The sequence below is a fragment of the Furipterus horrens genome, unplaced genomic scaffold (genome assembly GCF_987537825.1).
Source record: "Furipterus horrens unplaced genomic scaffold, mFurHor1.1.pri manual_scaffold_15, whole genome shotgun sequence".
Taxonomy (NCBI): domain Eukaryota; kingdom Metazoa; phylum Chordata; class Mammalia; order Chiroptera; family Furipteridae; genus Furipterus; species Furipterus horrens.
The window spans coordinates 6128802-6152973 of NW_028327185.1; the positions used below are offsets into that span (position 1 = coordinate 6128802).

A 24172-nucleotide genomic window follows, 5' to 3' on the forward strand; every position below is an offset into this window, starting at 1 on the left:
CACTGATGCCCGTATATTGTATTTAAAAGCTTCCTTATGTACTGCTGGAAAAATAATTAGCAGGCCTCTACCTAGAACTAGTTTGAGAAAATAATGCGGCACAGCCCGGTGGAGTTTATTTTCTGTATTTTTTCTTTATCTTCCCGGCGATATCATTAGACAAGCAAGTGGTAAATTTATTTATCGTGTTTGTTTTTAAAGCTGTGTGTTTCTTTTTTTTTCAGGGTAGAGCTAACGGGGTGAAGGTAAATGGCAGGCCCCAGACTGTGGGGTGAAATGGCACTGCTGTAGCCATTGGGGGACCGGAGTTCTGGTCTTGGCTCTGCATGACCTCAGGTGGACACCAGCTCTCTCCGCCTCTGGGACCATCTCTGTTTAAAAAGGTGTCATGCGCATAAACTGAGGGCAGGTGTAAGGGAGTCAGGGTAATGGGATCCATGGTGAACTGGAGAAAAGACACCCCACTTAAAAGCGTTCGAGTTCTCGTAACTATTCAGACCAACAAAGAAACAAAGCTCACGTCCAGCCCACACGCAGCCAGGTAGCACAGTCCACGTTGGCTGATTGCAGAAGTCATTTCTGGCTCCAAAACAAGAGGCCGATGGTGCTTTGCTCCCCAAAAGACCTCTGCCCTTTTCAAGCCCTCACTCCCCTGACTCTAAAATCCCAGAGGAAATCTCCAGGCAGCCCCCAAGTTCTTCCTTCAGGGAGGGAAGAGTCATATTTGGATCTTTTTGAGAAAACAGCTGGTGCATTCCTCGGCACAGATGCGGTTCCAGTCATAACACCCCAAAGTACAAAAGGGGTTTTGTATACAACGCATAAGTACGAATTGAGTAAAATGATAAAAACAATGCAACAATAACTAATATCAACTACGATGTCATTTTACGTATTTCATTTAGTCTCCATAACCATCCTATAGAAGAGGTATTTAGCCATAACTTAGAGATGAGTGCATTCACAGCCAATAAGACCATGAAGCTTATGAACAGTCAAGGCAAGGTCTGAACCCAGACGTGGACACTCGGACGCCAGGCCCAGCGCACTTGGCCTTGAGGTTCTTAGGAAAAAGCCGGGTCAGAACGGGCTCTCGGGCAATGGAATGAGTTCGCTGTCTGCTGCCCCTGGCCCCTGCGTCTGTGCGTGGGAAAGCGACGCCGTAGGAAAAGCGGAGGTTCAGGTTCCTCTCAGGAGGATGAGTCGCCCCACGTCACAAGCCTGCAGCCCGGGCCACAGAGCGGCTCGCAGGAGGCCACCGCCCGCGCACCAGATGGAAAGCACACGATGTTCCCTGCGGCGCGTGGTCGGAGGCCGGGAGCCGTGACAGCCCGTGAAACCCTACACTGCGGCCTCCTCTGCACATCGGTCACGCTGTGCCGTCACCGCAGGGCTCACGCTTTATGAATGAAAACGTCTGCGGCTGCGCCCTCCAGGCCTGCCTCTCTTTCCCCTCCTGCGAGGCGGGTCCCGGGCACTGTCCTACGGCCGCTGCCATGTGTCAGAGGCACTGTTCGTGCGTGAAGACTGTGGAGGACTGGGAAGAAGGCTGATGCTGTATCAATGACAGGGGCCAGAACAAAGCACTACTAACTGCACACGCTCGTGGGAGGGCCCGGAAACTGGGAACATGTATGAACAGGCTCCTACGGAACGAGCAAACAGGGAAGGCCGTGCGGCAGTGAACGAGTGCTTTTCTTTTTATAGTTTTTAACTGTTGCTGAAAATGGGATTGGGACTGTAGTGGAGATGTGATCGTGGAAACACTGTCCTGCTTCCAGTTTTCCTTCTGCACTCGTCATTCATCTATTTATTGAGTAACGAGAGGGGTGTCTGGGCTCCAAGACTCATCGCCTCTTAGAGTTCCCATTCCTCACGCTTTTATAGTTGCCCATTCCTGGGGCTGCTCTCCTTCCCTGGACGTCAGACCCTAAGACCCTCACTCATTGTCCTGTTCACTGTCCTACCTCCCCAGCCCACCCCTCCTGCAGTTTATTCTAACATCAGGAGATGTTGAATGGCCATTTCTAAAGATCAAGTTCTATTCAGAGAGCCAGTGTGTTAGCCTGGATAGCATTTCCATAGATTGATAGATTTGTACTATATATACCTGGACATACACAATATAGACGGACCACCCCCGTTAGTAGTAAGGGTTTTACAGGTGCGTGAGGATCTTCTCAGCCGGAGAGGATGAGGAGCACCCACAGGTAGTATCACGGCCTCCAATTAAACACCCAGAGAGTCACTTCAGTTTCCTGTCTACCTGTTTTGTCACTGAGGCTTTCCTTTTTAATATGTTACAGACCACAGGAAACAGTTGATAAGAATCAGCAATGTCTTGTTTCAAGGACAACAGTCCTGGAGCCAAATCTAAGCGAGTTCTGATGCCACTGCTGAATAATTGCAGGAAGTCCTCCATGCCACCCTTGGGTTCTTGGAACCGAGGGGAAAGGAAGTGCCATGAAACCAGTTTTGCCACAGACGAATCGATATAAACAAGCGTTAGTTTCCTATGTCATCGCCTCAACATTATTTCCAAACTAGGTTGAACTAAATGATGTTTGCTGTATATGACTATTGGGTAAGCATGGGAACTCAGTTTCTTAATCTTTAAAATGGGATCCTGTCTTATTTGTTTCTAAAGTCCCCACATCTAACACATTGTGGTAGCCCTATCGCACTGATTCTCTCTCTCTCTCTCTCTCTCTCTCTCTCACACACACACACACACATTGGCATTTGCTCTACCAAATGCCAAGACAGGCATGTTCCATGATTTCTTGAACTGTGGAGGATACTCTCCTATGCTATTCCTTTACCCCCCCCCCCATGCTAATTTAGGAACACATACAATCAAGGCTATACTCCTAAGGGAGCAGAGTTGTCTGCTGCCCTAAATTCAAACGATAGCTTCCTTCATTCACCTTGTACCTGTTATTGCAAACTAGTTAGCAGAAGAACAACGGCCTGAGCCCAGGGTTTATGAATACATACTTAGGAGCCATTTAGGGTATCTGGTCTCAGACCTGGGGAAATTATAAAACTGACCAAACCAAGAAGCATGGGGGAGACCGTCACCAGTTGACCCCTGGAGAAACAGATTCTGGGACAAGACAACATCATACGCCGCAGCGCTGCCAGCATACCCTTTGTTAGTGGTTATTCGAGTGTTATTTGTATCTCTATTATTATTAGGAGCCTTAAACTTCATATATATTCCTTCTGCCAGAGGAATACATTTATCCAATTCACCTTCAGAAGGCTCTCACTGTCTTTACAAAGTACTATCAGTTGCAATCATACTTACTTTTGAACCACAATGGATTTAAAAATTATCTTAACACATCTTACTAACAATCTAGTCACAAATGCTAAGGTCATTAGAAGTACCTTTGAGGTCAGCAAAGGGGAGGAAAGATTCTTCCAGGCAGATATTAGAAGAAAATGCAAGGCTAGGGTTCAGTACTTTGGAAATGACTTTGGCCTACTGACTTCCCTCTCCCGAGACTCAGGAGTTTCACCTGAACAAAGGGCCTCATCATGCACTGCTAGGTCATGTTAAAGACCAAACGAGCCACCGTATGTAAAGAGACCGGCACCCAATGTATTATGTGACCTCAAACGAAACAATGTTCGCTTCTTCTGCTGCATTGTCTTCTACATAAACTCACCAAGGAATTTTCTGAGAATGAATCTCAAAATTGAAAAAAGGCATATGGAGTTTCTATAGCTCAAATTTATAGCAAAAAAAAAAAAAAAAAGTGCACAAAGAAGGCCAGTGCAAACACATTTTGACTCACGAACCACAGCCAGTGATTAAACCTTCATACAACTTAACAGTTTCAACTTTTACATAAATACCACCAGGGCCTATCATTCACATTATGGATTTCAAGCTTAAGCAACGTGACTTAAAAACAACAAGCCGGCCTTTAAAGGTGTGCTCGCAAAGCGCTGACACCTTCAAAACTGAAAATGCTCCACGTATAAGATCTGAAATGGAAAACTGAGTAAGTCTTCTCTTTTCCCGGCAGCAGTTATCCGGATGGATCCTGGGAAGGCCTGGACATTTTTAAAGGCGAGTTATTGATAGGTTAGGACAATTTCTCATGGAATCATATATATATTCAGATATAGAATAAGAGCTGGTAATGGCTGAAGTTCGCTAACCACTTACTGAGGTGCTGTGTGTAAATTCTTCAATGGACACAGAAATTCTACGGGGTCGTCCACGTCAGAGTTTCCGTTTTACCAGAGAGAAAACCAGGGCAGAAAGAGATGCGGAGGCTCTTTGACTCCTGCTTGCTCTCCTCTGATCTAGACTATTTCTCTAACATAACAAACCACACCATGGGACTGAGGTTTACTGAAGGGATAACGGTCCGCGGAGGAGAAGGGATTTGCAAGGTCCCTCCGCTAATTTGTGATGATGTCATGACTGGACTCCATACCCAGACCCCTGTCCTGTCCCTCACATCCTGTGCCGTTTCTGGATCGTGGCTCCAGCACAAGAGATTGGAACATACTCAGCCAAACAAAGCGTGTATGCCCGTGACACGGAACTCAGCAGTGACTTCTGTGACGTGTCGGTCTGTCAACAAGTGTGGGTCTCGTATTTTTCTCCTTCAGCGCTAAACTCAACTAGTGAAGTTCAAAATCAATAATTTGGTGTTGCAGTCTAAACTCTGCTGCCCAAATTCAAAATAATAAGCAGTATTATTGTCTGACCCAATGTAAATAGGAAATACGCCTGGTTTGTGGCCATGAGTCTATAGAAGAGGAACGTAAATCACTATGTCAACCTCTTCGCTAGTTGCATACCACAGCACCCTTTCATTTAGCAAATATTTATTGAGCACCTACTATGTGGAAGTCACTGCCCAGCACCCGGGATAAACCCCTGAACAGCAACAAGAAGAAAGCTCTCACCTCAATCCTTGCTGGAGAGCAAGACCACGAGAAGCCGGGGTAAACTGACTTGGTTGCTGCTGCTTTTACAGAGCAGTGGGAAAAGCGGCAGATAAACACTACATTTGCCTTCAAATTTCTCTGATTTCTCAGTGTCCAGCCATGGATTTAACCACATTATCGTATGCAAAGGGGGTCCATCGACAAATCAGCTACTAATTATTTAATGTCTTCTGCATTTCCAATGCTACCACCAGACATCAGCACAGTTCAAAGGAGCTTATATTTTAATGGACTAATCAAAGCAAGCAAAAAGAAGTCAGCCAGCGTACATACCAGCCTCGGGCACTAACGTGGGGCAGAACACCTCAGCAGGCGTGACTGCGCCCTCTTCACTTCTGCTCCTTGCCGGCTGTCCAGGAAAGCCAGGCACACGAACAGGTAATGGAGAGAGAAGTCATGGGGGGGGGTGGGGGGGTGGCCAGCCTAACTCTCCTGCTCGTTTCCAGACAATTGCAGGGAATCATTAATGTGCAAAGTAGGAGCCAGAATAGCCAGATTCATATTTATGTCCTGCACAGTGGTATTCAGACAGGCCGTGTGCAAATGCTGGCCATTTCAAGGTGACAAGCCTATGACTGAAAAGTCTGGAGGTCGATAAGTCTCATTTGGGGTCACCTGGCCTGGCTGTCACCTTGGCTGACAAAAAGAACATTTTTAGAAAATAAACCCTAATAAGCTTTAAACACCTAGGCCTTCATTTCCAAAATAATTAACACACACTGTTTCTTCTAGCTTAAAAAAAAAAATAAGAAACAGATTTCACATTTCTTCCTGTTATTTGCAAGCCTTGGGTGAGTAACTAGTCACAGACTGATTATAAAGGCCTCAGTTTTCATGCAACACAAGAGCACTTAAATAGAACAGGGCTGGTAGGTACCTTTTAAATTCCTTTTCTTTTTGGTTCAAGAGACAGATCTGCTCTTGTTACAAGATGACAGAGTAATTCACTCATGGAGTCGTCACTTGTGAGTAATGGCAAGAGTCCTTCCTTCTGGGGGCCTTTTCTCTCGGGCTCTGTCTGCCCCTGTACATATTAATGTCTAATTTCCGTGTCGCTTATCAAAATGCAGACAAATATTTTCTGCTGTCGCATGGGGAAGATGGAAGATGTTTAAGGAACTCCAGAGGTATTCAAGCCTCAACCAGGTCCGAATGTACTGATTTATGTGAACCAAAATCCACTGCTGAAAACTCTTCAGCTTTTTTTTTAAAAGCAGAATTAGATTATTTAGCAGCAGAATTAGATTATTTTCACTAGAAAGAGCTTCTCATGAACTAGTTCTTTATTTTAAAGAAAAGTTCTGCTCTCAAGATCGCTGCTGACATTTTGGAACGGTCAGGGTCGGGGTGAGGCTCGTCATTAATGAAAGCCTGGATCTCCATTTCATTCCTTTAATCAAATGACAAGTCCTAGACAAACACAGCTTCACAGTATCCCTTCCCCAACTTACACACGAACAAAACAGGCGCGCTGGAGAAAGCGAGGGGAGGTGGGAGGTAAAAACCATCCCTCCTCAGTGGTAACAGGTGCTCCGTCTTTTGAACCAATGAGAGATTCGGGAAAACATTTCCTCCTTTGTTTCTTCTTCAAAAAAAATCTACTCAGCTGTCCCTTATTCATTATAAATAAAATCATGTATAGGTATGAGAAAGTGGAATAAAGAAGAAATGAGCTCCGATCGTAGATTTCTCCTAGGAATAGTCAGGGGGCATATTAGAATCTTCGGGGGGGGGGCTGAGGATTAAGGGAATTGGGGGGATGGGCTTAAACAGTTAAAAAATGATTTTAAAGTAATTCTGATAAATCCTCTGGTTGAGAACTTAGAATGTATCTGCTTGGTTTGCCTGATCCTGTGTGTTAATTACATTACAAATAGCTCCAATCTCGATGTTCTTAGAATAATACATTTACTAGGAGAGACCCTCTGCCAAGTGACTATGTCTGAGGAATGGGGCTAATTATAATTACCTTTTGTATATACGTGTGTGTTGTGTGTGTGTGTGTAATCTACATATGCATCCACATATGGGGGGGGTTCTGTAAGTGCATTGCTAATTTGTTAGCTGCGCAATTACTAATATCACTGTACTTAAGAACTCAATCTTCCTTATCACATCTAGCTCCTTCATAAACTGTCTTTTACAAACCCATTTTTAATTATTAATTTTCTATTCATTTTAAGGAGAGAGAGGAAGGGAGACGGAGGGAGGGAAAGAGGGAGGGGGAGAGAGAGAGAGAGAGAGAGAGAGAGAGAGAGATCGACTTGTTTATGCATCACTGGCTGCTTCTTCTACGTGCCCTGCCCAGGGCGTGAACTCACGACCTGGGCATATAAGGGCGATGCGCTAACCAACTGCGCTCCCTGGCCAAGCCTTCATTAATTTATTTCCGAGAAAATCATATCCCCTGACCCTACCATTCGTGCCTGCTGTATGTTGATACCCATGTCTCCTTGGGCTCAGAGACTAGCCTCTTACGTGCTCCCAGTCTGCCGACCTCAGTTCATCGGCACTCTCTCCGACTGCTCACAGGTTCCTAACGGCCCTCCTGACGGCCCAGGCAATCCCGCGGTGACATGAAGGGCGAAAGGACTGCACTCCAGGGGCCCTCCCGGACTGTTCCCGAAGGCCTGCTGCCCCGGCTTTGCCCCGACTCTCCTGCTGTGTTCTAGTTGGCATTCAGTCCGAAACATTTCCTCCTATGAGTTCATAAAGCCTCTTATAGTCTCAAAGAATTAGAAGTGCGTTTCATCCCAAAATTCAAAGTCATGTTATTCTTGCACTCTTCTGCGATACGGGTGACTCCGCCGTAACTGGGGGTCCCCTCCTTGTTTGGCGCCTTGCCCCTCACTTTAGTTTCACGATCTCTCGGTGAACAGAGTTCTTCCTGAGCTGATTACTATTTCATTCGGTGAACCCAAGGGATGAAAGCTGTGCTGGTCCATTCGCTACAGTAGCTGAAAGTTCCTGTTCCCCCCATCGCCCTCGGAGACCCTCTCTGTCATACGTCTTCCTTTCTTCTCTCGCCGACGTACAGTGTTTTCTCCACAGTTTAATTCCTTGGCTCATTTTCCATTCCTCTCCTGCCTGGTTTAAAATATCCATGATGCTACAGCTCATTGTAGTCCAGGCTTTGCTCTTTTTTTAGTCATGAATAACTTTTGCTTGAGATTAAAAGTAGTCTTTTGCAGGGGCCTTTATTCTACTCCACCCCAGCTCCTAATTTATAATGAAAGAAACCCTTATATACCTTATTTTTACAAACATAGGAACATACATGCTCATCCTAGAATTTATGGAGGCACACACACACACACACACACACACACACAGCAATAGATTCAAATTCTGAGATTCAACAGAGAAGGGAGTTCATATAACATTCCAATCTAAAAACAAACCTGTTCTAATGAACCTCTCTGTGGGGTCATTTCCTTATCTTTGATGGACTTAAAAAATCATAAAACAGATGATCTACCCATGTTTCGCTGAGATGACTCCATTTATAAAAGATGATTATTTGGCCCCAAGTTCTCTTTCTGCCTCCCTCCTCCCTGTCGCCCCAAACCCCCAACAAAAAGCTTACCAGTTGGTTAGTCAGGGCGTTTTGAGTTCATGGAAATGCTAGTATTATTTAACAATAAAAATAAAAAATCGCACTCGGGCGAGTCCTGAATTATTCATGCCCTCCGAGCTGACATAATTTGGCCAGGCCTCTTTCTATTGCCGCTTCCGTCCCTATGGCTGAACAATTCCCCAGTGGGTCCGCCTCGGACTCCTGGGAACAAGGAGATAACAGCTGCCAAGTGTTCCCTGGGGACGATGTTCTGAGCTGATGTCCAAACATCTGCAGCCAAAGCCTGAACTACGAACACAGCGAGGAGTACCCTCAGTGCCCGGAATGAAAAGTAGAGTATTAACGAGACTGGTTTTTTTTTTTTTTTAAATCAAATTCCTTCAGAATTTAAAAATCTGCGGTGACACAAAAGCTTGCAAAATTGAACCATCACGGGAACAGCCTTGGAAGACGTCCCTTGTCACTCTATGTTTTCATTACGGGGACATAACGAAGGTGCCTGGTGTGGCTTTGACAGGAAAAGTTACCGTGGGCAATGTCAGGCTCTCTGTTCAGGAAGGAGCTGGAGGAAAGGGGAGGATGTACGTGCGCAGGTAAGCACAGCACAGGTAGGGCACAGGAGGAGGGATGCACTCTCAGCAACATGACAGGAGCCCGTGTGACGAGCCGCTCTGATGACCGATGCTTGTCACCCAGGAATTCCACCTGCACTTGTGGGGGAGAGCTCACTTCGGCAGCAATATCAAGAACGAGCAGAAGGAAGCAGGAGAGAGCAAGAAGAACTCCAGGCAGGGAACACTGAACTTCTTAAAAATGGTTTTGAGAATGTCCCCTGGGGCAAGGGAAGGTCCCCTTTTTAAAAGCACTGTTTATTGGTTTGCTCACTTCTAGGAACGATTTTGAACAAGTCCTTGGTGTGGGCGACAGGGCAGTGCAGAAGAAACCTCTGTGGCCTTCTTCGAATGAGTGGTGTTCGGCGTGGGAGAGGGAAGAAGGCACACAGATGGAAAATACTGTAATGAACCGACGCGTTCTATTTAAAACCTGTTTGTCAGCCGTCGTTAAGTTGACGCTGTCAGCATGGCAACAAGTCACAACACTGTGTATGTTCTGCTCATGCCTCAAGCCGGGATGGCACCAGGCACACGCAGGTCACTGTGGTGGGAGTTGAGGAATGATGTGAACAGTGCCGTGGAACGGCACATGTCTCATGTGCTCGTCCCGAAAGGTCGGCCATCGGGGAGGCGGGCAGGCCTGCGGTGCCGCTTCTTCGTGTCAACGGGAGCTGGGCGGCCCAGCAGGGCGAAGGGGACGCCCTCCTCTACCTGGTTTCATTGTGGCAATCCGTGCGGAGATTCCAGGCTTGCAAAGATGATGTTCTCCACGGGACTTGCCTCCCCGTTGGCTTTAAGACAAGGGCCAGGAGGGCGACGCTAAAGAGCACAATCTCGACCTAGACTCGGGGACCATAAGCTCTGTACTCGGGCTGTGGCAGACAGAGCTGCGTTCCTGGTTCCTGCGCCCAAGGGAAGGCTGCATCTCCCAGTCTAGCAGCCGGGAGGGCATGTGACCAAGCCCTTGTCCATGACTTATGAGGAAAAGAGCACTTCCACCTCATTTCTGAGAAAACATCGGGACCTGGAATTTAGTCATGTCCCCTTTCCTGGGCTTGAAAGACCAATATCACTGTGACCTTGCTGGTCATGTTTTGAAGGGGGCAAACCTACCAGCAGCCTGAGTCTCCCCAATACTGGTGAGGGTCGGAGCACCTGGTCAACCTGGAGTACGTGCTATGGTCTAGCACATGGGAGAGAAACAGATATTTATACTCGTCTGCACTGTTTTGGAGAACGTCTGTCACAGAAGCTTCTACCCTGACTCATTCAGACCCTGCGTGTAAGGCTGAATAGTGTGAGGCCTTTGGAAGGTCACTCAGCCCGGTGACCTGGCTCCTTATCTGTAAAACGAACACTAGCATACTTGCCATTTTTTTACCTGATGGAATGTGGACGTAAATCCTTCAGAAAAGTGCTGTTACGTGCACATAAAATATAAACTATTGCAGGAATTCAAAGAAAAGAGCAATTATTTGTAGTTGGAGTGATCAAGAAGATTACAGGGAAGAACTTGCGATGAACCTTAGTCATGTTTGGATAGGGTTTTAAGTCACTAAGAGGGTGTGTAAGGAAGGATAAAAAGCATGGTGTACAATTGAAAATAGACAGGGCATTGTTCAGTGAATAGCAGAGCCGGCTTAGCAGTGACAGAGGAATCTAGTAAAAGGGTGATAAGAAATTAGGCTGGGAGATAAGTCCGAGGGCCAGGTCACAAGGGGTAATAAAGGCTTGAGCACTAGAACAATGACCTCTGATTAGCTTAGTTCCTGGTGTTCCTTTCATCCCCTTTACCCATGTTTGGTTCAGGAGAGTTATTTGCTAGAGACACTGTCCTGTAGAGATGTGCCACTTGAGTCTGGGATAACCATCATGTGATCTTAAGGGAAAGGTCAAGAGAATCAGGTGCCAAGCCAGAGCCTCAACACTGCAGGACAGTTGGATCAGCCTGGCGCACTTACCTCTCAGTGTTCTGTGATACAGGAAAACTAAATGCTTCTTTTTCAACCAACACTAATTGGCATTTCTTTTACTTGCAACTGAAAGCATTCTTAAAGAGCGAGCAGGGTGAACAGTTAACTTTGCATCACAGAGAATGACCCATCTGGGTCAGGATTTGACCTCTGGACGATGACTGGCAACACCGTCACTGTTATTTCTCAGACACGTGGCTTTCATGATCAATTCATTGAAGCCACAGAGCCTCACAAAAAGCACTCAATGACACATCTATGAAAGCAATCTAGATATTCCCTTTCGAAGAACCTCTCTGCTTTTGATAATCTGTACTTATTTCATAAGCACAGCATTTTGATCCTATCACAGTTGCATGAAAATTACACAGATATTTTAAAGAAAGCCAGCGAGAAGTTTTTGGGTAAAACTTTCAAGCTAGGAAAACCCTGATAAATCAACTGCACCTTCTGCATAGCTTCACAGAGAAACCAGGCTTAGGTATTACATTACATGCCTGGAAAAGCCATGACCTAGAAGTCAGCCCCCTCCTTTTCTCTCACACACACAAAATCACACCGAGTCCCCTTCCTATCAAGTCAATTTTCTTTTGTTCCCAGGAAAAATTTATGTTAAAGCCCAAAGAGAGACGTCAAGGTTTCCTGGCTTTGCCGCCATTTAGTGCGCCATACCAATAGCCCAGGTATCTAAACATAACATTTTAAATGCCACAGTTTAATAACATTTAGACCCAAAGAACCTACCTAAGCACCTACGCAAGGAAGCACGTTGTCAATATGATTCACTATCCCGTTGACACCCACTTACGATTTGCTAAGTATCTCCTTTCATATCGCGTCCGATATCTGGTCTATTTCCCTAGGTGTAGGCCTGAGTTAAGCAAGGATTGGAAGTCTGTCTGAACATAAGTACAGTTCTAGAAAGTAATACCAATGTAATTTATTCGTCCTCTCTCTCTCTAGCTATTATTCTCTATAAACTTGCTTGGTTAAAGCAGGAGAAAAGCAGCTCTATGTATTTATGGACCTCAATCAGTACTTCAAACAAATACACAGGAGGAAGGGGAAGGTAAGTCCATCTGCTTAGGTATCTTCTACACATTGGAAGTGAAGGTGGGTGGGGGCAACAGGAAAAAGAAACAGAGCAATCTGAGGCACGTGATCAGGCAGAATCAATGCCACTTAAGAGACGTCACCTAAAATGATCTCGTCATTAGGAACCAAACAATTCAGTAGGTAGGACGCTTCCGTCCAAATCAGGAATGGATCTGTACACACATGGGCAAAAGTTTTTCTCCGATTATCTCCCAGGAAGCCCCACACCGCTTTGTTAAATACAGTGGTTTTGATGCCACACCAGAGGAGACAGCACTCATTCAAAGACAGCCTCTCCCGGTGCTCCCCTGTGAGCTTCCACAAGGCACCACAATCCAATCCCGCTGTGAGAAGGAAGCACTCCTAGACCACTGCCTACAGGAATACAATCAGGAACCTTCAACCCCTTTCTTTGCAGACCGTCAGAATTCAGAATTTCTATATAAAAGAAGTTCCTAGACAGATAGCTGAGGTCGCTGGGCCAGGCTTAACCTCTGCGTCCACCACCCCCGCCACTAAACTGACTCCCCTTTCCTTCCCACGGCGCTGGCTAACATCTGCGTGGTTTTGGTCCTGCGTCTCCACTGAAAGTCTTGGAAACTGAGCAGGTCAGTATTTGGGCGGAAGACCCAGAGCCACAGCTAACCCGCAAAGCTGCTCACAGGTTCCTGATTCTTAAGTGACATAAAAAGAAAAAAAAAAAATCGTTGTTTTAGGCCATTACGTTTCCAGGCTATTTGTTATGCAGCATAGTACATACTAGCAGGTACTAGCAGGTTTGGGTTTGCATTTTGTTTTGTTTTCTGATCTTTAAGTGACTTGAGGATAGAAGCCATGGCTTATTCTTTTTTAGGCTGATCAGTGTGCTTATGGACACATCTGATCCAATAACCATTTTCTGAATGAATGACCCTCTCCTTCCTGTGTTTATCATTAAAGTAAACTCAATGACAATTACACAATTACACTTACAGACTTCTGACTTAATGAAGGACTTTTTTTTTTTCATAGTGTGGTTGAAACCCAGAGAATATAGAAGAAGAAAAAAAAATCTGAAATGAGATCACCTCTCAAAAGCTCCAATTTTTTTAATGCTCCCACCATTAAGAGTTCAATATAAATTTACAATGAGGCTTAGTGAGCAATTTAGGAAGCCTTGGCCTGCTGCCTTCCAAGCATTCATGATCACAAATTAGAACTTGGCCTCACCAGCGAAGACATGACAGCGTGATGGGAAAGACTAAAGGCTGACGTAAGTGTAACAGGGATAAAGTCCTACAGGCCCTGGGTTTTAGGGGGCAGTGGGCTTCGACTCGGGAACCCGGGGGAAAACACTCCTGAAGGTAACTCTGTACTCCTCGGTCACTTGTCAGCTCAGGGAGAATCGAGGGTCATGCACCCTCTTGTCCTCTGTAGGTGGAACTCCATCCTGCAGGGGTCTGTCCTGGTAGACAGCTCATCGCATGCCCATCACTCCAGATCCACTAACCTCCGAGGCCACAGGGGAGAAGGGCTTGTTGGAGCTGACACTTATTAACAGTGCAACCATTATGATTATTATTTTCCATTGACTAAGTCCCTATGCTAGGCAGTGACCTCACAGAGTTATTACTCCAGAGTGACGTGAAAAGGGGTCAGTGAGTAGAAAGAAGAACTGCGAAGGTTCCGCTCAGCAGAGCTGACGTTTTACCAAAGGGAAGTTCAAGTGCTGTGAATGGAAAGGACAGCCTTTCCTGGGAGGTGCTCTGCCCGGATGACAGGGACAGTGCCCCTGGGTAACCTCCGGCCTTCTCCTTCTCCTGGGAAGGAAAGGGCTCAGGAAAAGCTCTCTTCCTTTTCCTCCACCCTCCACGTGCTGACAACTGAATACAGCTCAAGAAGCCAAGAGCCAGAATCACGTACTTTTTTGTTTGTTTGCTTTTTGTTTTTGTCATTTAAGAGAAATCACTAAAATATTAAAGCAGAAAAGAACTGAGTGGTGTGGTGCATGGAAGGGCCTCAGGTTCCGTTCATTTCCATCCCAGAAAACCAGCCTTTGCGTCTTGTGTCATTTGACAAAGACTGCTCATGCTCCAAAACGTGAGGCCCGCCCCAGAGGCAGAAAGCGCCGCGCTCTGAGGACCCTAAACCAACGGACTCAGAAAACCAGCGGACAGCTCTGTGCCGGAACTCCCTCTGCGTTTTCATGAAAATAAACACGTAATCAGACTATGTAAAACATCCACTTTGAACATACGTTTTAAAAACACAGACATAGGTAAGAAAACAGAGGTGATTTTAAATGTCGGATCCTGGGATTTCGATTTAAGAGGGTAAAGACTGTTGTGTCTCCTTCATCTCAGAAATCCAGTAGAAGAGCAAGAGGGAGAAAAAGAAATGCATTCTCTGGTTTCGATAAAAACAGGAGACATGCTTTTCCCTGAGCTCCCCCGCAGGGAACGCTGGAACGCGGAGTCCAGAGCACTAACCGTTCAAGAGACCGGCAGGGAGTGAACGGAAAGGAAGGCCACCTGGGGCATCCGCCGGACCCAGGACTCTTCACTGTGAAAGCTCAGGGGTCAGGGCGTCGGGCCCGGGCACCGGGGCAAGGCCGGGGCGCGGCATGGCGCTGACCACATGGGGAGCGGGCTGAGCGTCTGCACCCTGTCCTCTACCTACCCCCTGTGCAGCGCGGCAGACACTGGCCCTCCTCACCTTGCGCTGGAGAACTTGAGCTAGAGGAGCTCTGGCCTCGGGAATGCCAGGAGCGGTGGAGTGGAGGGGAGCAGAGGGCGCCTCAGAACACCTGCTGAAAGGAAAACGAGGCCATTACAGGGCAGCCAGCACACCCGCACCCCGCTTCCCCTCTGGGCTCCCAGTACCCCACCCCCCAGGCAAGTGTCTATCTCCAAGGCAAGACGCTCAAGAACTCTGGGAGACATAGAAGGTTCTAGAGAAAAGACCCACAGACGCCAATATTTGGGGATTCCCTCTACAACAACAAACTGTCTTACAACCCCCCCCACCTAGAGCAATGCCAACCCTGTGCATCGAAGGACCCCTGTGTAGTGCCCCACTCTTAACTATGAATGGGAGCCTTCGAGCAATTCCTTCTTTGTTATGCTATTATCTCTCCCAGCGCCCATCCAATCGCCTGCCTCTCTTCTCCCCGTGGAACCTCCTCTTCCTCAGCTCCCGGCTTCTCATGAACCCCAAGGTCTGATTTCACCACCAGCCCCCCACTCCCCTGCTGTTTTGAAACCCCTAACTCTTCCCCAGTCTCCCAGCCTCAACCGCTCAGCATCCCTTTTTTAAAAGACAAACTATTTTATTTCAGAATTTTAAATTTGCACGAACGTTGTAGAGAGAGTGCAAGAAAGTTCCTATCTATATATCCCAACATGATTTCTCCTACTGTTATCATTCTACTTCAGTAGGGTCCATTTATCACAAGTAATGAACCAATACTGATGCATTATTGTTGACCAAACTCCATAATTCAATCAGGTTTCCTTAATTTTGACTCCTTCTTCTTTTTCTGCTCCAGGACTCCACCTAGGATATCACGTTATATTTAGCTGTCCTGACTCCTTAGGGTCCTCTTGGCTGTAACAGCTCCTCACACTTTCCTTGTTCTCGGTGACCTTGAGGAAGACTGGTCTAGAATTCTATGGAATGCCTTAACTGAGATTTACTTCTCTTTTTCTCGGCGTCAGACTGGTGGGTCTGGGTTCTGGGGGGAAGGCCGCAGATGTAAGAGCTTTCTTCACCGCATCATGTCAAAGGTACACGCTATCAGCATGGCTTATCATTGTTGATGCTGACCCTGGCCACCGGCTGAGGTCATGTTGACTAAATTTCCCCACAGCAGAGTTTCGGTTTCCCACCGCTTCCCATACTATACTTTTGGGGAGAGAGTCACTGTGTAGAGTCCACACTTAAGAGGTGGGAAGCTATGTCCCTCCTTCTCCAGGGAAGACCACAAAGATCATTCGGGGGATTCTTCTCAGCATCACTCCTGACTCCTCATGCCCTTGCGCCCACTTCCTTCATCTTCCCCATAGGTAGGCAGTACAGTGGGGTCCAAGTCAATACTGTAACTCCAAGAGCTGACTCTTGATTGAAACGAGAGACACTGAATCATTTATTTCTGGTAAATAATTCTGATAAATATAAAACTGATGTTTCTTTTCTAAACATGTCGCATTCAGGACCAGCAGAATTTGGAGTAGCATTTTTACTCTTTACACAGAGACTCTGTCTTGCTTTCCTGTCCCATTGAGAAAGTATTTCAGGAGACAATCTACCCCAGGAGGCTTTAACTATCCACCACTACCACCACCGCCAGCAGAATCATAGCTTAAATGGCCGATTTGCTTCCTCAGGGTAGAAGGGGACCAACATCATCCCTGAACCAGCCATGACTTAATGGTATTAACAGCGAGTCCGGCATTAGGCTGGGGCTTATAAGCAGTGCAAAGAAGATGGGCCCTGGTCTTCCAGAAGCTTACAACTGACATAGGGAGGCAAGGGTAAACCTTAGACACAAGAACTGAATGTACCATTGCAGACATTTATGAGTGATTTCTCCCTTCAGACTGTAGGCAGACAGGAAAGAATTCAAAGGAAGGGAATGAGCAATATGTAATGACAGGGAGAGCCAAGGACAGTGAGACATATTATAATACACTTTTTATATCAACAAAGGGTTGTAAAATCTGAACCGAGAGGACAAATCGTGGCTTCTTCCCCCCGCCCAGCCTGGCATATGTCCTCAATACAAGCACAACCTAGAAGAAGCAAACCAGAAACATGCCAGGCCCTTCTATCAGTGGGGGTGGATTTCCCGATAATCACTGCAGACATTTCATTTGTCAGCAATGTGCATTTTCACCTAGAAAGCCCTAAAACCAGAGCATGTTTTGAGGACGGGGTACCCTCCCAAACCCATTCACTTGTAAGTGAAAATACCCTACCTCATGGAGGGGGAAGGAGGAGGAATCTCAGTCTCTTTCAAACAAAATTACAGTGAACCAAGAAAGGGAACAGAAGTTGTTAAAGGAAAAAAAAAAAAAAAAAACGTTGTAAATGAGCTAACATTGCAGGTAAATCGGAACTAATAGAACAGATGATTTTACTGAAAAGCTAACACTTCTCAACACAGCTGTCTGCCCAGTCAGGGAAGCATTAACATCTTGTCACCGAATGCCCCAAACATATCAATGATATGAAGTCTAAAAACAACCCAGAACAACAGAAGGAACGTACCACCGAGTAGCCAGGGGCCCACCGGTGTTCTAAACCGCCCTTTCCTGTGCATCAGGACACACCGAGGAATTTGCAGAGGCAGACGCGTTCGGGCTGGAGAGAAAAGCAGGCAATCCATGCAGATACCTCTGGATAAATGGGGGTCTATATGGTGAGGCTGCTTCAAGTCAGGAATGTATCCCTTTAACTAGGGTAAGTCATTTACTATATTCTATTTTAATGAGAAAGAAACATCATTTTCTCAAATTGAGATACGAAAGTAGGGGTCTTTAATTACTTTTGGGCCAGAGGCTCCTCTGAGGATCTGATGAAAGCCAGGGACTTTCTCCTCAGAAAGTCATAGACGCTCACAAAATTTAGCGTTCAATCGCAACAGAGTTACTGACTCTCATCTCCGTCCACCATCGGACACATTCCTATCTGGACTCCTCGTTGTCTGGTGGGCACACGTGTTAAAAGGCTTATAAACTCCTGAACTTATAAAGGCCTATGCTAAAGAAACATGATTACAATCTTCTAACAGGAGTTGTAAAATATTATGAAGTAGAATAGGAATTATAATAAGCATTCCACTGTACTTACTGATTTGCATATAGTGGTACCCATTTAATTTTGCACCAATTCTTGATATTTAGAAGCTCCTTTCTACCTCAGAGGCAACCCTGTCTATTTATTTTTCCATTTTGTCCCTCCTGCATGCAACTAGACACTCAATGGCTCAGAAATAATTTGCAGAAGGAAAGCTCAGTCACTTGTGTTCTTGACAGCTCTGAGAATGTGTTTGGTCGCTTCTTCAGTCAACAAACTCTGAATACCGACTCTGTGCTGTGTGGTGAGAGGGGGCGGGTTTGAAAGAGAGAAAATCTCTCCCCTTGAAAGATTTCCCCGTCTGATGCACTAATGGGAGAAGTGAGAGTAGGGGCGTCACAAGGGAACTGTGAGGACATCAGGCTCCTTCTGCTTGGGGAGAAACTGAACTGCAGGGAGGCCGGCAAGAGGCCCCCAGGAAGGGCAGGGAAGACATTGGGACACAGAGGGAGCAGCAGTGTACTCTCCTCCAGGAAACCAGGCCTGGGCCAAGGGAAGGGGCGAGGCAGGTATGGGGGAGCACCCCGGACACAACGGCAAGGAAGTCCAAAGAAGGGAGAATTCACTGAGCGCCTGCTTTGTGCCTGATCATGCCAAAACCTAGTTTAAAACAGCCAACAAAAGGTAGCTGGAAAGAAAGTAAAAATAGTGGGCAAAATGAAAAAAAAATGCAAAAAACAAAACTACATTCAGGACCAGCTACATTATTTGTGACCCCAGTACAAAATGGAACTGTTAAGAATGATTAAGAATTTAAAGACGGCAACAAGCTCCAGACCCTCTGAGCACTGGGCGCTGTTTGCCTGCCCAGGCCGCAGATCCACAAATCTGGCCCTCATTCCACCAGAAGAAAGTTCCAGACGCCACATCGAGCCTTTACTGCCACAGCCCAATCACCCACGTTTCTCAAAACGGCACCCACGAAGCTCTTAACGTGGCCCATGCGCCAGGCTGCGAGCTTTGTATTTCCTTAATTTTCTCAGCGGCCCTCTGAAGTAGAGATTACTACCATCGCTTACAGATTATAAAACCAACCTGAAGAGAGGGAAAGGAATTCTCTACTAAAGGAAAACCTGATCTTTTCTAGCGTAGAGACCTTCCAATGGCTTTGCACCAGACTCTATGACAGAGGACGCTCAATTGTGACCTGTACATTGGTGTTTTTATTTCTTTGCTCTGGGTTGGTTTTTGAGCCACGGAAGCCCCAGTGCTGTGAAGTCAACCTATGTAAAAGAAATATGTTTCCATTCCTTTTACTTTTTATCCAATCCCAGAGAGTTCGCGCTGTGCTTCCGCCCACCTCCCTGACCTGTCACTGGTGAGTTTCACGTAAGCCCTTAGGCCTTCTCCTTTGACTCTCGCGTATAAAATAAGGTGCAAAACAGCCATTCTCAGGAGCCCCTTTGCCAACAGTTGAGGTTTCACTGCCCGGCACTTGTCATCGGTTTGGCCCATATAAACTCACAAAAATTCGTACAGGTTTAAACGTTTCTTACGATGACGACGACTTTATGACTTGTTTTCCACTTTGTCCCTGATTCTCTCTGATCTTTATTTTTCTCCTCAGCAGAAATGACCTGCGCCCAGAGTTCTCTCCCCCCTCCAAAGCCCTGTGACTTTATTCTACGGTGTTTTGTCTGGGGGAGCTTTTGTTACGTCAATGGCAGGCCTACCGGGATGAAGCAGGTCCCCGGCCCTGGAGTGCCCTGCCACTTCATCACCTGCCAGGACCTCTCTCCCCACCACCACCCCTATTCTGCATCTACAACGGGGAGGCAGAAAGATAAAAAAAAAAAAAAAAAACAGCCAAGCAAAGGACCCAGCACCTCACAGTCAGCAAGCAGGAGTTTCCTTCTGCAGCTTGTACCCAGGGAGGCATAAGTGGCATTTTCAAAATGATTCTGTCAGCTCTGTGACCATGTAATTCATTCATTTATTTTTTTTTTATCCACTGTTTCGACCCTGGGTAGCAATGTCACGTCCATATCTCATTCAGGTGCTGCAGGGAAAAGCCTAACAGCCCTGGGCCAGCAGCCAAGCCTACCAGGGACCGACGCTCGCCTAACTGAGCAAAGATTTGCTCTGCACCCGGTGGGGTCCGAGTGCACGCGCAACAGAAGCACTGGCCAGGGAGCCGCCTGGAATCCTAACAAAGCAGCTCCCAGCGTGTGCTCAGGCAAGCGGAACCGGCCCTTCCACCGAATGCTAAGGGCCTTCAGTCTGGGTCCATTTTTAAATTCTTTTCCATCATTTCTTTTCTAAGCAAACCCTGGGATTTTCCAGGGAAGACAGCACATTAGCACACTGAAATCACAAATCCTTGTACATTTTAAAAAGGCCGTTGAAGATTTATTAGCCTGTAGGAGCAATCATTTCATTGCAACGCCACGCACACAATTTTTTTTTTTTTTCAAATGACCAAATTAAACCTGCCGCACAAATCTGTGCTTTGAAGTCCCTGCTGAAGGATCATTCCTTTGAGGGTGTGATTAAAAAAAAAAAAAGAAGAAGAACTGAAACGCTCTCCTTTGGCAGATGCCCACACATACAACCCACCCCTGCCCCACCCGAGATGTCTTCATGTACAGAAGCAAATCGCTCTTGTTTAGACGTTTCAAATTCATTTTCCAAGCCAGGTTTGAATTTCACTGTCCCGTTTCTCCCTGTAATTTCCATGAAAGCCCATAAGCATTTACAAATGGAGGAATATCATACTTACAATTTTGGGATGTGTATCGTAAGGAAAAAGACACTGTTATGTTTGTATATTGCTGTCCTTCCTGTTCAGAGACAAACCCACTCTTGGGGAAGCTGCGGAGCTACTGAGCCAGTCCTTCCCACACCACGGGCGCGTGAGGGCTGTTCTGAATGGAGCGGCTGTGGCAGGTAGCCGAGTGTGCTGTCGTTTGAGAGTTTGCCTCTTAGGTCAGTTTCAGCCCAGAGCCAACCAGATGACTGGCCGTCTAACCTCACTGCATCTGGTGACACGCAGCTGCCGAATCAAAGACTTAGACCCATTCCCCGCGTCCCACGGACAGCGGTGTAGACGTGAAGAGGCACACGCGTAACGGGCCCCCGAACTGCACCTCCGCTGAGTCCGCGCGCGGCACTCCGAAGCGGAGCGTGGATAACTAGACAGGGGCGGCTGGCGGCGGCGGCGGGTAGGGTTTTTTAAAGCCCTGGCTGCCTCCGACTTGGAAGGCAGTTCTGTTCCATTACATCAGACTCCCGGTAACAGGATCGCACCCACCTATGCGAGCATCAGAAGTCCGCGCGGGTCACAAGCGAGCCACTCTCCGCTGCCAGCCGAGACGGGCGTGTGCCGCTGTCGTCAAGACCGCACTGTACAGTTTGGCCAAATCGGTGGTCTCGGGCGTGCACGGAGGTACAGTCTGTCAGACTGAAAGGCGTTTGCCCGGCTGAGGTGTTAGGTTTCCACGATGACAGTTGGCCAAATCTCTGTGGGCTAAAACACTCTGATTTGTAATTGGAGACAAGAATCTCTTCTTTTTTTTTTCCTTTTGGTATGCTGTTTAGCTTTGGCCTTGCCCTATTCAGTTTTGTTCGTTTTTTTAAGGCATTTCTGTGCAGAGCAGTAAACAGGGACAGATGTAGGGCTCTCTGTCAGGGATGTGGTGTGGGTAGCTTTGGAAGGGCCACAGAGGACAGTCATGGTGCCTTCAGACCCAAACCTGGTTAGGTGGGGAAGGGTTCTTCAGACCCGTCTTTTCCTTCCTCTGCGGAAGGGGGAAGCTGGACGCTGTCACCGAAAGCCAGCGCAGCAGGCAAAACACATCCACGGACTGTTAACACCCAGCCTCCCACAAGGCTGCCTCTTACAGCTCTGTTTTCTGCCCACAGTCTGTGCAAGCAAGTGGAACGCCGCGCCCACTGCACGCGGAAGGGCCGCAGCCTCTGTCTCCTCCAAGTTCTGTCTGTTTCAGAGGCTAACATGCGGCAATTAGTCTAATTAATGTGAAACAATGAGCTGTGTTACCACTTATCAAATTGATTGTTCCCCTATCAAAACAAAACAGGCTGGCTTTTTGATGTAATTTCAAGAGATGATTTGAAATGTCATGTTGCTGCAAGCCAATTACCTTATGACTAGAGTCACTCACGGTCAACAGAATACATAATTAGCGCCAATTTGGGGCAGGCTGCTTACTGCTCGTATGCTAATTAACTGTCTTTTGTCATAAAACAAAAAGGTTGGAGGGAAGGTTCTGAAGCAGGTCTTTTTTATTTACATTTCTTTGTGCTTATCAATGTGAGGCATGACAATGCAAAAGAATAGAACATTTTAATTCCACGCCTTCAAATTAATACTCAGCTGCAAGGTCAGTCCTAATGGGAGCCGACAACACCATTCACCTCGCGCGCCGGTCCTGGCCCGGTGTATTACATTACTCATGGAGTTAAATTAAGTATCGGGGAGAAACGCATATGTAAGAAATCCGGAGCCGGAGGAAACAAATCCCCCCGTGCACGTCTTTAGGGCTTTGCTTGCATCTCGTGAGGGCTGGACAGCGCTTGGTTGCCTTGGGAATTACATTCAGGTGTCGTCTTTCTATGTCAGTCTTGAAATTTGAAGAGAGTAGGCCCGTTATGAAATGATGCTATTGCCTTTACCGCCCCATGGCAGAGAGAGAACGCCTTCCGGGCCCCTGCGGGCGTGTACAGGGATCCTGTTCATGAGTCCGGGGCTCCCGGCCTGATCTGCAGCTTCCTCTCGTCTGTGCAAGCCTGGCAATCCCACAGTCTTGATTAAGGAACTGATGCTGTATGTCTCGAGCTCCATTGCTTTCTCGAGGTGGCTATAATCAGTAACTGACAATTAACAATCCAGTTCACGGCAGCCTCAAGTCACGGTGTGCCATGCATGCTAGTAAACACACTTCTGGTTTACAGAACAAGTTGGAAATCCCCCAAATTCTGACACTATAGTCCCACTGCCCAATGGCACTGTTTTACCTACAAAGACAGGAAGGCCTCTCTTGGGCCTCCCATGATTTTCTATAAGAAATGTGTTGCCATTTTGTGAGAGTTCAAGAACTCTTTTCTTCCGTGTTTTCCTGGGATATGGTTCAAGTCTTGCGGCCACATAAGAATGGCCCAGCTGTAAAAATGTCCCATCTGAACTAGAAGCTTAAATGAGTCTTGACTGGAGATGCTCAAGAATTCGAAACTTCACAGTTTGGAGACTGCACTTCAGGTTTGCCAACAATCATATGCAACAGTTTACTGGTGGTACCATCACAGCGCCGGTCCCAAGCTAACCAGCCCGTTCCTCAATCCATAGCATCATCATGCAGAACATCAAGTTCCATGTCCTGGGATCTGTCAAAGGATTGGTCTTCTAATGTTTCTCAAATGGGAAGGGAACAGGTTAGACAGGAAAGAAGAAGAGGAGGGGGCGGAGGAATTGCCCAGTGGCTAGTAGTTGGCTTACATGTGTAGCTGTGTAGATGTCTGCATGTTTACATACCTGGCACTGTGCTAAATTTACATATTACCTTAACTTGTCATGACAGCCCTGCAGAGTGCTTCCTAGTTCCCCAACTCTCTCTTTTTCTAAACGCTAATGCTAAATCAGGAAGGCTTAGAAAGGATAATTAATTCAGCCAAGACCCTAGACCTGACCTGGACTCTAAAACTACCCCTGCCCACTAGACAGGCTGGTTGGTGTTTCTGTGGTTGTTTTTAAATTTTAATACACTGCCTGAACTGAATAAGGGTGGGCCTGCTTTGTGCTAGGAAAAGAAAAGAAAACAAAGACCTCTGGTTGTCATCATTAAAAGCAGATCACAGTGAATTGGGGCCCGTAAGGAGGCATGTGACGAGTTACATTTCTGTCATTGGAGGCCTTGCAGGTAGAGGTTTGCGTGACAGCAACATTTGTGGGCTCAGCTGCAACCGTCTTCTTGAAAATTTAAGAAAATGGTAAAGCATACGGGTGTGTTCAGAAAACAGGGCATTTTCTTTTCCCCTTAAAAGCTAAAATTCCTCAGAACTGTTTTCTTTGGGGCTGTAAGCAAACCTGCTCACCTCCTGCAGAAAACAAGTGTCTTTGTCAGCAGATCTAACAAGGTGTTGAGCATCAA

The 24172-nt window shown here is 46.7% G+C and overlaps 1 protein-coding gene across 1 annotated transcript in view; it reads right to left on the reverse strand.

The window, feature by feature from the left end:
* ESRRG (estrogen related receptor gamma) overlaps positions 1-21199 on the reverse strand; it is a 237960-nt gene extending 216761 nt beyond the window's left edge. Inside the window, exons 1-2 of the mRNA XM_090263305.1 lie at positions 20788-21199; positions 14928-15021 (exon numbers count right to left, since the gene is read on the reverse strand). The gene's annotated coding sequence lies outside the window, so the exon portion shown is untranslated. The remainder of the gene's footprint in view (positions 1-14927; positions 15022-20787) is intronic.
* Positions 21200-24172: the final 2973 nt, after the last annotated feature.